Here is a 13,419-nt window from a genome sequence, read left to right on the forward strand (position 1 = left end):
CCATGGGTTTTTGTTTGAAACAATGTATGCTTTTGGGATTGGATTTTATTTCTTTGATCAAACTCTTGTATATGAATGCCTCTTGTATTTAAAAAATTGGTGGTGGTTTAAGTCAAACAATAACAAAACAGAAGGGTATTAGGCAGATGTGTCCACTGTCGGGTCAGTTATATGCTTTAGCAGTGGAACCGCTGTTGTGTCTATTAAGAAAAGGTCTGTCCGTCTTAAGGGTTGGTGATGATTTTCATTCTGTTAAACTGACTGCGTATGCAGATGACATTACTGTAATTGTAAAAAAAAAAAAAAAAAAAAAAAAAAAAGACATGATATTATTAATTACCATTTGGCTTGTATGTGAGAGGATCATCTGCAAAACTCAACTGGGGTAAAACTGAAGCATTTTGGTGTAATGATAAAACAACAATGCCTTTACCAGTTATCCCTGGAAATGTTAAAGGGATAGTTCACCCAAAAATGACAATTCTGTCATCATTTACTCACCCTCAAGTTGTTCCAAATCTGTATAAATTTCTTTGTTCTGTTGAACACAAAGGAAGATATTTTGAAGAATGTTTGTAACCAGGCCGCTTTGGGGCACCATTGACTTCCATAGTAGGAAAAATAATACTATGGAAGTCAATGGTGCCCCAAAACTGTTCAGTTTCCCACATTCTTCAAAATATCTTCCTTTGTGTTCAACAGAACAAAGACATTTATACAGGTTTGAAACAACTTAAGGGTGAGTAAATGATGACAGATTTTTCCTTTAAGTGGGAAAAAATGTTTTTACATTTTTAGGAATTTTTATGGGTTCTAAAAACTATCAAAGAAAAAAACTGGGAAGATGTAAAAGACAAAATTTGTGCCAGGTTGTCAAAATGTAACTGGATTTTGCTTCAACTATCCTATAGGGGATGAGTGCTGGTTATAAATAATCTTGCCACCTCTATCCTATGGCATAAATTAATTGTAATCCACCAGAAGAATTTATTGGAAGAGTCCAAAAATTGTTTGTACATTTTTTCTGGTCTGGACAACACTGGCTACGAGAGTCAGATTTGTATCTGCAGGTACATGAAGGAGGTCAAGGTCATATGGATATTAGGTCTAAAGTGGCTGCTTTAGACTGCAAACTGCTCAAAGATTACTCTATCATCAGTCTCAGAACTGGATGAGAGTAGCTTGTGCCTTATTGAATAGAGTAGGGCGGTTGAATTTGGACGGACAGCTCTTTTTAATTAATTTAAAGGAAATGGATCTTAGTGGAAGATTTTTATTGTTTAAAGGGAGGATTCTGAGACTAGTCTATGGGATCTAGAAGAACCCTTAATTTTTTAATTCTCATCTATCCAGTGTGATATTGGAATCACAGACTGTGCGCACAAGCTTGGTGAAAGCAGGAATATATAAGTTTTGCCATCTTTGGTCAAATGATCATTTTTTTACTGCAGAAAAACTGTCCATAAAGGTGTGTTAGGAGAATTGAGTCATAAATTTGGGTTTCTCTTTACAAATATTATTTTTTGTTTTTGGATCATAATATAGTACCTCAAACAAGAGAAAAAAAAATAGTGTTAATTTCTTATTTGGTAAGGCTAAAATGGCAATTTGGTTGACAAGGAAGAATAAAACACTTCTCAATGGAGGAACTGATCCTTTATATGTTTAAGGCTTTGGTAAAGTAGGTTAATTTTGGAGTATAAGTTTTATGAATACTGATTTTTATTTATTTGTTTTATGTGTGTATATTATACGGGCATATATACATATCCTACATAACCTATTTATTTATATGTAGTTATATGTTCTAAATAATGTTTCTTTTGCAATGTAATATACAGTGTTTGTAAATAAAAGAGGCTTAAATGTCTCTCTGTCTTTCTCCGTCTTTTATACTAATGCAAGAAATGACATGCTAACACACAAGCATATTACAGCTGTCTAAGGAACACAGCTGTTTGTCTCATTTATCACCACTTTATCAAATACCTTTTTTTTTTTTTCCATCTTGCTCCAGAAAGTAATTTTTGTCATCAAACTCCAATTTAATAGCTTCAAACATCTCTTAATTGTGCAAGTCAGCAGAGACCCATCTGTTGGGCTTTCATATATTCACAATAATGCGAGACACACTGATGCTTCTATTTTGAGTGAATTCTTATTGTGGTGCATGTGTGAGTGTGAGTCCAGCTAGCAGCACTGCACTTTTGGAAGGCAAATAAAGGGATCTATACTGGACTGCCTTCAAACAACCACACCTCTCACATTTTGGGCCAAACAATCATTCTTTCTTTTCATCTATTTTTATATCTCGCCCTCTTTGATACAGTTTTATTAATCTGAAATCACTGGTACGCAGTACCGGCAAATCTGGGACTTAAATTATTATAAAATATTTTCCTAATCATTATTTAGGGGTTCAAGTGCGTAGCACTGAAACCCTATTGTAATTGTTAAAATTTCCAAGAATCAGCATTCTCCCCTAAAAGCGATCAGGCAGACCAAACCGTAAGTCGATGAGAGGGCTTGTAGCACTAACACTATCTACAATGTCAGCAATGCTTGCCCCGATCGGCCTGACGGGGACGCTACAGTGGTGAAAAGTACGAAATCGCTCATAACCGTTAGGCGTAGGCTCAAGTGTTTTATATCGTTGGAATCCTTGGCTCAAGACCATAGACTGTAAAAAAAGATGGATGACACACTTTCACTCTCTTCCATTGTATTAAGTGAAGCCGCAAGTGTGTCTATATGGTGCTGACATCTTGAGTCTCAAATCTGCGCAGCTGTGAACTTGGAGCCCAAGTCTGTGCAGTAGTGAGCTCAAAGTGGAGCCGCGATATCAAGGTCCCGCCCACACTCCCACAGAATCGGTTAATACTGCAAAATCATTATGTTGGTGTGAAATAAACAGTTCTGGAAAAGTAGAAATTAAAGTTAAAGCTCCTATCTCCTCCCAAAGATACAGAAAAAAGAAAGTTGGTGCTTCAGTGACTACTTCGCTCAGAGAAGCTGTCAATCTCAGCTGTCAATCATGATGTCAAAACCTGCGTTTTTATAGCATCAAATAACTAACTAAAAACAAACTTATTTAAAGAGCGAACACTTTAATTAACATCAGTGTGATAAATCAACATAGGGTATTTTTGTATTCATAGCATTTTGTGTTTGCCTAGTCCGACTTGTGTTGCGGTAAAAATAGAAATGGGTAGCGCCAGTAACCCAACGAGTGCAACCATTTGATATCATCGACGCAGAATGCACTGCGCACCTAAAATAATGGCGCCCCCCATCGTCCAAAATATGTATAAAACGATGTGGATTTTTTAAATAACGTAAATCTTTCATGGGTTTTCTACTACATATTTCAGTAACAGACATCATTAATGTTATATTAAATCACACAAGTCTTAATACCCAGCGTTTCCTTTAAAAAGCTTTATAAACCATACATTTTCTATGGTAAATTGTCTGTATTGGCTGTAAATGGTCTTTTCCATCTATGACTGAAATGATTACAGGTTTGCTAATTAAAACATTATACCTTTTTACGCATGTGCTTAAAGACCTTAAAGTGCTTGAACCCCGATAATAAAAGATAAATAGAGAAAGAAAGCTTAATAAAACGTTTTTCATCTCAGTATATCTTGCAACATTTTTCTTACCCCTTTGGTAAATACATCAGAAACACTGAAACAATGAAACTATTACTAAATAAATAGCTAAACGGGTCATATCTTTTGGAAAATCTACTTTTTGTTGTTGTTGTTTATAGACAGAGACAACTACGTATGAGTGTTGTGATTCACAGTGATCGGTATTTGATGGAAATCTTATGTTTCGAGTTTAACAACAGACAGCTCATGTGTGACATCTACAATATACACACACAAAAAATTCTCCAAGCTTTTCATCCAAACAGCATGAAGTTGAAAAATGGCTACTATGAATCATGTTTCTGTGGTTTTACCATGTGGCGCAACCGTAGGCTTTGATTTATGCTGTTATTTAGTCTGTGCACGTGGAGAGTTGCTTGTATTTTTCACAGGTATGGAAAGAAGTCGGTCAAACACATGGATATTGTTCACGCAAACCTGCATGTGAGAGAGAGAAAAAAAAATGAATATTTTGAAAGCAAATGTAAACATTTTAATGTTTTTTGTTGTTGTTATTGGAACGTATTATGTAAAGAAAATTCCAATAAAGTACTTTGAAATTGACATCAAGTAAAAGTGACACAGGTGAAGAGAGAACATAAGACCCATCCCCTGAGTGATCAATTAAAGTGTCAGGGCCCACAAAGAGAGCAAAGACCCAATTCAATAAATGTCAACTTTAATCCATCAGACGCTGTAAGGAATCATGCCGGCTTAAGTCGCCTTGATACAACAACCTGAAACAACCCAATGCGTAGAGCAACAAATCATTTAAAACGGAAAAGTGAATTTGTGTTGCCATACTTTTGGCTATCTGATCCACTTTACAGCTTTTTGAGGCCAAGAACCACCCACTTGTTCTCACTGCATGCAATTCAAATTTGTTTTTCAGGACTTTACTTTGAAAGTCCACTTTAGATATTCTACTAACTATAAGTAACTTTGCAACTACATGTCAACTTATTCAACTAACCCTAATAATAATTCAATGAAAGTTCGTTGACAAGCAGTTGCAAATTATTAAGAGTTAGTAGACATGTTGTTGCAAAGTTACTTATAGCCTAGTTAGTAGAATGTCTAAAGTGGACTATCGAAATAAAGTGTAACTGTTTTTCAAATCCAATCTTTAGGACTACCTGTCCATTGTGAGTACAATCCAATTCGGAAATCTAATTCACTGTATTCTAATTCCTATCTATGAAACATTTCTGCTTGCTCCCAAAGTGGAAGTTTTTTGCTAGAGAATGAGCAAAATAACTAGGCGATGGCATTTCCTTGAGATGTGATGGTTGATTAACATTCCATATTATGATTTTACATTACTCAACTTATGTGTAACTTAATGGTTTGCTCGAGCAGGTGTGTTGTGGAATGCAGAGTGGAAACTTAGTTGAGTTTTCAGAGAAAATACATCCTAAATGTGCACTAATGATGCTCTGGAAATGCACAGAGGGAGCCTAACAGTTGCCACCGCCAAATCAAAAAGTTCTTCTGCAGGAAACGAAGGAGCATGAATTCATTCACTCCTTTGCACGTTCTGTCAAGTCAATTTTCAAGGCAAGAATCAAAAGCTGACCTCTGTACGTGAAGCACTAGGATTTTTGAAAATTTTGAGGTAAGTAATAAAGCAGATTTGGCAGGAAAAAGAGATTGACGGCTCTAATTGTGGAAAGAGAGCACCCACAGCTGAAGAACAGTGCACAGCGTGCACTCAAACCCCTAAAAACAAGAAATGGTTGCATAATTATGTATAATGGTTATGGACTTTACTGCCACACAAAATAACACATATTTTCAAGACTTAAACCAACATATTTGACCCTAAAATGGCCAAAATGTCTTGTTCACAAGAACGTACAGACCCAAATCCAACTTTTGGCCCACTTCTCTTTAGATTCTCATAGCACTGATCTTGGTTTGTTGGGGTTCATGGAGGGCATTCTGGAGTCCAGCGGACCTGAGAGACCTCTCTTAGCGACTCAGCTTGAATTGTGTTTCCGCAGATAAGTATGTGATTCACAGTTGCTGGCCACAGACAGAGAGAGAGGGATTACTCACTCCTTGGGAACAGAGGCTCGGTTTTCTGTGCTGGTTTGAAGGTCAAAAAGGGACAGAGAGAGGAGAAACCGAAGAGACTAAGTGAGAGCAAAACAGCTGAGAGAGACAGAGGGTGTGAGATGAAATGAGATGGGATGTGACGAAATAAGTGAAAAACTAGGGTGAAATTAGAGGAAACAAAATGAGACGGGCAAGAAAAACAGAGGAGACAAGATGAGACGAGAGGGAGTAATAGATAAGATAAAATGAGTGAGAAACAGGCAAGAAAACAACAGAGGAGATTAGACAAGATGAGTGAGAAACAGGAAAAGAGGTGATTGAGATAAGACAAAATGAGACAGAAACAAAGTAGGTGAGACAAGACGAGAAAAGACAAAGCATGGCAAACCCTTGAAAGAGAAACTGATGAGATGAAATATAATAAGAGAAATTAGATGAGAGAACCAGGATACAAAATGAAGTAGAAAGTGACAACAAAAAAAAAAAGATACGATGAGATTAGAAAAAAAGATAAATTGGAGAAACAGATGAGAAGACCAAAAGAAAGAATGAGATGAGAAAAAAAATAGGAGATGAGATGAGGTGAGACTAAACAAAATTTAAAAAAACAATCCAGAGAGAAATAGATAAAAGATGAAATGAGAAAAATAAGACAGAAACAGAGGAAGCTGGACAAGATGAGAAAAGACAAAACAAACAGATGAGAGACAAATGAAACAAAATGAGAGAAAAGCAAACAAAAGAAACAGGCAAGATGCGAGAGAAACCGATGAAAGACAAAATGACAGACAGGAAAAACAGAGATGATACGAGAATGAATGAGAAAGAACCAGACAAAAGCGAAATAGAGGATATGGTGAGACAAGATTAAATGAGAGGTAAACAATGAAAGAGATGAAATGTGAGAAACTACAGACATGAAATGAGACAAAATGAGACGCAAATGGAGGTGAGACAAAATTAGAAAAGACAAAATAAATGGAATTAGATGGGAAAAAAATGAGATGAGATGAGACTAAACGAGAAAAAAAACAGACAAGAGAAAAGTATAGGAGATGAGATAAGCTGAGGCAAGAGACAGTCCATAGAGAAATAGAGGAAAGACAAAATGAGAGAGAGAAACAGAACAGACAAGATGAGATAAAATGAGAGCGAGAAAAAAAAGCCTAGACAAAATGTGAGAAACAAAAAAAGAGTGAAACAGAGGACAGGATGACAGAGAAACAGAGGAGATGAGACAAAATGAGAGCGAAACGAGAGAGGAAACTTCATCAGCTCATCGCTCATGTAAACAAGGGAGGCAGGACTGTAATCAGCACCAGATGATCGGCAGCCCAAAACGGCCAAGAGTGGACTGAAAGAGAGAGAGAAAAGAGTGTGCAAACACTAGAGAGAGAGAGAGAGAGAGAGAGAGAGAGAGAGAGAGAGAGAGAGAGAGGAAAGGAACCCTCCTTTCCCTCGACTAGACCTCCAAAAGGAACAGGCCAGCCCGTGTTCCCAGGAGCCCCACGGATGTAGACACTCTCTCCTGAAGTCACCACCTGAGAATGTCTGAGACCACGGCCCAAACGGCACCTCGCGTGCGAAGGGAGCCGTGTGAGCATGTTTGTGTGTCTGCTTCAGACGCAGAGGCCCAACACTGCACCTATGCCAGACAGAGAGGAACAGAGAGAGCGAGAGAATGAGCCCTTTCCAACCAAACCACAGAGCCACAGAGTCTGGCAGTGGCTGCTCGCCAACAGACTAAAGGGAAGGAGGGTGAAAATAGTGTGTAAAACAATGGACGAAGGCATAAAAACAGACCGAGCGTACTAAGAGACTAGGAACGGTGCTTGGGTTTGGGTGGGTGTGTTGATGATTGTGTGCATGTGCTTGTGTTTACAAGCACCGTAAAACCCGACGTTAAGGCCAATGTTACAATAGAAAAAAAAGATGGAAATTGCACATTTGGATATTCATACAGATTACGACCAAAAATCAAGTGACAGCTCTCATTATTTTAAACTTTGTTTGCGAATGTACAGCATGTCCTAACCAGGCACCATACAAACGGTTTCCAGCGACAACGTAAAAATGTTACAATCACAGAATTTTTTTGTTTAATGTAGAGTAATGAGAAGCAGGATTTTAGTTGCATGAAATTCCACAGTGGACCGGGCTACCCAATATAAATAGAAACCTAGCAACTGACAAAATTTGTTTAGTTTGTCAAAACTTGTCCTTGGTGGTCAGGACAAAAACTTTTATTGCTTGTTGTGAGTCATGGTTTAGGATGGCTTAAAGAGGCCATATACAAAGTCTTGATTTTGTTTTTGGGGTCTACTTGAATAGGTTTGCTTGAATGTTCAAAAAACTATTTTTCACATATTTTACATTGTTGCAGCACCGTTTTTCCCAGTCTGTCAGTAATGTTCTGTTTAGTTCCTGACTCTATGAATCCCCTCCTTCGCAATGTGCTCTGATTGGTCGGCTATGTTGTGTGTTGTGATTGGTCAAATGCTTCAAGCATGTTTGGGAAATGTCACACCCCTTACCATAACCACGAGTTTCAACACACTACTAACGCAACTCAACCAGACCCGCCCCTTTATTTTGCGTATGCCTTGGGCGAGAATTATTTAACCCTTTCACAGGTAAGTTTAAAATATTCTACAGTAGCTGTCCCCCAGAGTGAGTTATTTTAGAACGTTTGCCCTTATTGTTTCCATGCTTGTCATGTGACACACCACAGCCACAATAACACTGTTTGACAGATGTATCGCTATTATTTTGTTTTTCCTTTTTTATTTAAAATATTCACAAACTTCCGATTCCCAAATATATGTACCCAGGTGAAAAAAAAAGTACATTTCTATAATGTACTTAAAGTGCTCTATTTTCACGCACTAATTTTGTACTTAATATACTAAAAATTCTTCTTTAGTACTTCTTAAGATAATCTTAAGAATATCTACAGTAAGTGTACTCAACTGTGCTATTTTGAGACACCATGAAATATGAACTAAAATGTCCTTTTAATATACTATCCCTGTATTTAAAAAATGTATTTAGTTACCACTTGTAGTACACTATGGGTTCAAGTATACAATAAGTGGTAACTAAATACATTTTTTAAATACAGTGATAGTATATTAAAAGCACAATTTAGATCATATTTCATGGTGTCTCAAAATAGCACAGTTGAGTACACTTAGTTGTTCTTAAGATTATCTTAAGAGGTACTAAAGAAGAACTTTTAGTATATTAAGCACAAAATTAGCGTGCAAAAATAGGGCACTTTAAGTACATTATGGAAGTATACTTTTTTTCACCTGGGTAAGTGAGTTTGTTTTGTCGTTTAAAAACCTTTATAAATGATCTTTATCTTGATCTATAACGCGAGATGGGTGCCGCCATCTTAGTTTGCGCCGCAGTTCAGAGAGTCCTGTCAGTCAGATTTACAGCACGTGAATTCATCAGTTTCTCCCGAAATATGTACAAGTAAGTGGCCGGTGAACTGGGAGAAAAATAGAGTAAACTTTATAGTTACTTAGGCCCACTATGTTTGTCTGATATGAATAAACGTCGGCAAATGATATTTGAATGGAGTGTTATTACTGCTTTCACTGATGTCTGACATCAGCGTGTATTTTAAAAACTATAAATGTATTGTTTTACTAGTGCTTATGTGTATTAAAATGTCTGAAACCTAAAAAAAAAAAAAAACATTATGTGGTTGAAAACACTGCATAGTTGTGATATGACAAGAGCTGAGCGTGTCCATCTCGCAGCCAAAGCGCGAAAGCACATTTTGAATCTGGCAGTTATGTGACATCACTGAACATTCTAAATCCCATATGTGGGACCGTACCACTCAAAAGGTTAAATAAGGAATATTGTGACGTGTATGCTCCTGCAAGAAAACTCAAGACTACAATTGAGGCATTTCAAAGAGTTCAGAAACAGTGCTTGCTGATATAGAGAATAACTCCCTTTGGAGTGACTTTGTGCTTTAATCTGTAGTTGCAATGTGTTGCTTGTTAGACCAACCCTCTACAATTTCTCTTTCACGGCTTGTGCATGAACGGACAATTTCACACAAAATTATGTCCGAATGCCTGTCTTGGCGAGTATCTTAGTAAACATAGTTGGTTATGTCTTAAAGGGATAGTTCACCCAAAAATGAAAATTTTATGTTTATCTGCTTACCCCCAGGGCATCCAAGATGTAGGTGTGTTTGTTTTTTCAGTAGAACACAAATGATGATTTGGTGAGGTCTGAACGCGCTCTGACAACGGAAGTGATGTCTCACACTCATTGACATATACACTGTGACAAGTATACACAAGTGAGCGATCACTTCCGTCATCAGAACGCGTTTTCTGACCTCACCAACCAGATGCACAAGGCAGTTGGACATAGTGGTGTTTTAGAGGTGAAAAATGATATAAATACTGTTCAGTTTCTCGCACAAACCGATCGTTTCGTGTCTTAGGACATCAGTGTGTCGTCACGAGTCGCAGGGTTAAATTTGGATTTGTCTGTGCATGTTTTTTTGACTCTTATAGATGGAGTTACCATTGACAAGCATTATATGACTGACAGACCGCAACGGTTGGAGTTGAAAATCATCATTTGTGTTCTACTGAAGAACAAAGTCACTTACATCTTGGATGCCCTGGGGGTAAGCAGATAAACATCAAATTTTCATTTTTGTGTGAACTATCTCTTTAAGTGAATGTAAACAGTTGAAAAAGTAAACGCGTGTGTAACAGTATATTGGATCCGTGCAATAGTCTTAAAGTGACAGCAAACTAATATTCCTGCTGCTGTCTGTTTTTAACCCTTTTACACGTAAGTTTAAAATATTCTGGCTGACCCCCCAGCGTAAGTTTTTCAAGGCGACCGTTATTTAGAACTTATCACTTTATTGTTTTCATGATGATGCATCATTGCTTGTTACGTGACACAGCGCAGCCACAATAGCGCTGTATGACTGATCTGCTTTTATTTCATTTTTCCTTTTTTATTCAAAATATTCACAAATTTGTCAACTATAGCATGAAATATCAGATAAACTGATTGTCAAATATGTGCAAGTGGATGTGTTTTGCAGTTTAAACACCTTTATAATGATTTCGTTAGATGAGCTATATGCGTGATGAGCGCCGCCATGTTAGTTTGCGCCGCAGTGCAGAGAATCGGATCTGTTGGATTTACAACATGCAAATTCATCCACTTCTCCTGAAATACATGAAAGTAAGTGAGCCGGTGAACTGGGAGAAGAATAGAGTAAACTAGCCAATGGCGAATCGAGCTTCAGTATGTCCGTAGAGGGTTGTAGACCACAATTTACATATACATTATATTCTTAGCATTATACACACTTGGAATTATAATTAGCATTTTCTTTTCTTGTGTTATGGTCAGCTTTCTCTTTCAGGTCAACTACTGTCATGGTGGAACAACAGTTTTAACCCTATCATATACCCTAATATTAATCAATAAAATTGGCTTCAGGGCGGGATTTGGGGGGGAAGAAAATCACTTAGCGGTTGTATATTGTACTGGTTGTACATTCGTTATTGAGGTGCATTTTGGGATCGAACAAGTGCACTCAATAATGTTTACTATGGTTTCGGACACCACTACAAAAGGATGTCCTTTCAAATAGTGCACTATATAAGGGTGATTTTGGATACAGCCCTGGTTTAGTGGCTATACATTTGAAGATACGCATGCCAAGTATGTACATTGTGACTACCTACTTCTAGTGCACTGGCCAAGCATTTGTGTCTAAATTCACATACAGTATTTGTCTAGAGTATGATTCTGGCCTAAGTTCATGTATCCATTATATGTGATAAGGCAAGATTTGTATCATCCTGATACAGATCTGAGCAGTGCGTCGCTACATCATTTTGTGAGAGCTAAACACATGTGGGAACTCTGTACAGACTCTCTGTTAAAGTTTGGCACTGGACACAGTTGGCTCTAGGATACGTTAACCAAAATGAGTTCAGCTCTAAAGACCTGAGCTAAAATAAAGAGGGGGAAAATAGCAAGTTCTGGAAACAGATGCTAAATACATAGTATCAAATCGCTGGTGGAAGAGACAGAGAACTCCTTCACATTTATTTATATTCTGTTTTGTCTTTCAGCTTATAAGATGATGAGTATAGAATATGTAAATGTGAGAGCGCCTGCTAAAATTGACTAGTTCTTGGGAAGCTGCGTTGAAACTGCTTGCTGAGCTAAAATGCTTTCAGTCAAACTATGCTTTTGAAAATGCAGTTAGCTACATTACTAGCTACTAACAAACATTAGCTAACTAACAAGCTACTTAATTCCAACTAATATGATTTACATTGATTTGCATATGTATTGTGCTAAAATATAACACAAACTGTTTTCTTGCTTTTTTATATAATAACCCTGTGTAACAAATGCAAATTGAACCAAAGTCTATCCATCTTTGATCTTAAAGGGGTGGTTGATTATGATTTTACTTTTTTAACTTTAGTTAGTGTGTAATGTTGCTGTTAGAGCATAAACAACATCTTCAAAGTTACGATGCTCAAAGTTCAAAGCAAACAGAGATATTTTCTTTTAAAGAAATCGCTTTTTAAGGACTACAAGAAACGGCTGGTAGGGACTACAGCGTGCTTCTTCCCGGGTTGGTGACATCACTAACCCTAAAATTTACATAAATCCTGCCCCCAAGAACATGCAACAAAGGGGTGAGGCCATGTTATTGCAATACAGTACGTAACACAAATGTAGTAGCATGTCATAAAAGCAAGATGACAACGTAAGTTATAACCGTAATTAAACTAAACTATACCTGTTCTATTTTCATGCAGCATATATTCTCTGGCTCTGCAGGTATCTTACAACAGTTCACACACGAGTGATTTATAGATTATCATAACAGAATATGCTAATGAATGATTTTAAGATAGTTAACTCCACATCAGCTACATAAATTCATCAACTAACCATTCAGAAACGTCCCGTTGCATTCTACATGTTGTCACTTCTTCTTGAGTCTCTCCATCATTGTCCGATTCCGGTTTAAACATAAAAGGCTGAACAGTTTCTGACATTTTTCAGTGAGTCTACATGAGGTAATCGGAGCACAAAAGGGACACACAAAAACTGAGCGTATTTGCTCAACCTCAAAAAGTGACAAATTTAACATGCTATAAAAAATTTCACATACAGTACACACTCTGGAGACATCAGAGACTTATTTTACATCTTGTAAAAGTGGCATTATATGACCCCTTTAAACTCTCCTCTTATCTCCTCAGCACATTTCTCACGGGCAGTAAATCAAGTCAGGTTTCTTTTTCTTTAGGAACATACATTGAGGCATTGATTTAATGATCTGTTTTAACATGTTTGGCTCTGAGATCAAACGGGTGCAGAGAACAGTACAGACATGATGGTGTGACATGATTAAGAGGAAAACAGAGGTAAGATTCTCTTTCCAGTGCATAACTATTTAAAAAAAAAAAAGGTTCCTTGTCTGTGTTATTTGCAGCTTGACAGCCACTGTCCTCATCCACTTTAACTGTATGGAGAAGCCTGGATATTCTACTAAATATCTGCTTTTGTATTCCATGGACGAATAAAAGCCCAAAAGGTTTGGAATGATAGAACTGTCATATATTTTGTTATACACAACTATTCCTAAAAGAGAAGGTTCAAACCTTCAATAAAG

The 13,419-nt window shown here is 37.2% G+C and overlaps 1 long non-coding RNA gene across 3 annotated transcripts in view; it reads right to left on the minus strand.

Moving 5' to 3' along the window:
• Positions 1 to 13,419, minus strand: part of LOC127521117 (uncharacterized) — a 147,999-nt gene that overhangs the window by 120,701 nt on the left and 13,879 nt on the right. For all 3 annotated transcript variants that reach the window (XR_007932279.1, XR_007932278.1, XR_007932277.1), the window contains exon 2: positions 3,971 to 4,094. This is a non-coding gene — a long non-coding RNA (uncharacterized LOC127521117). The remainder of the gene's footprint in view (positions 1 to 3,970; positions 4,095 to 13,419) is intronic.

Source organism: Ctenopharyngodon idella, chromosome 10 (assembly GCF_019924925.1).
Source record: "Ctenopharyngodon idella isolate HZGC_01 chromosome 10, HZGC01, whole genome shotgun sequence".
In the NCBI taxonomy this organism is placed as follows: Eukaryota; Metazoa; Chordata; class Actinopteri; order Cypriniformes; family Xenocyprididae; genus Ctenopharyngodon; species Ctenopharyngodon idella.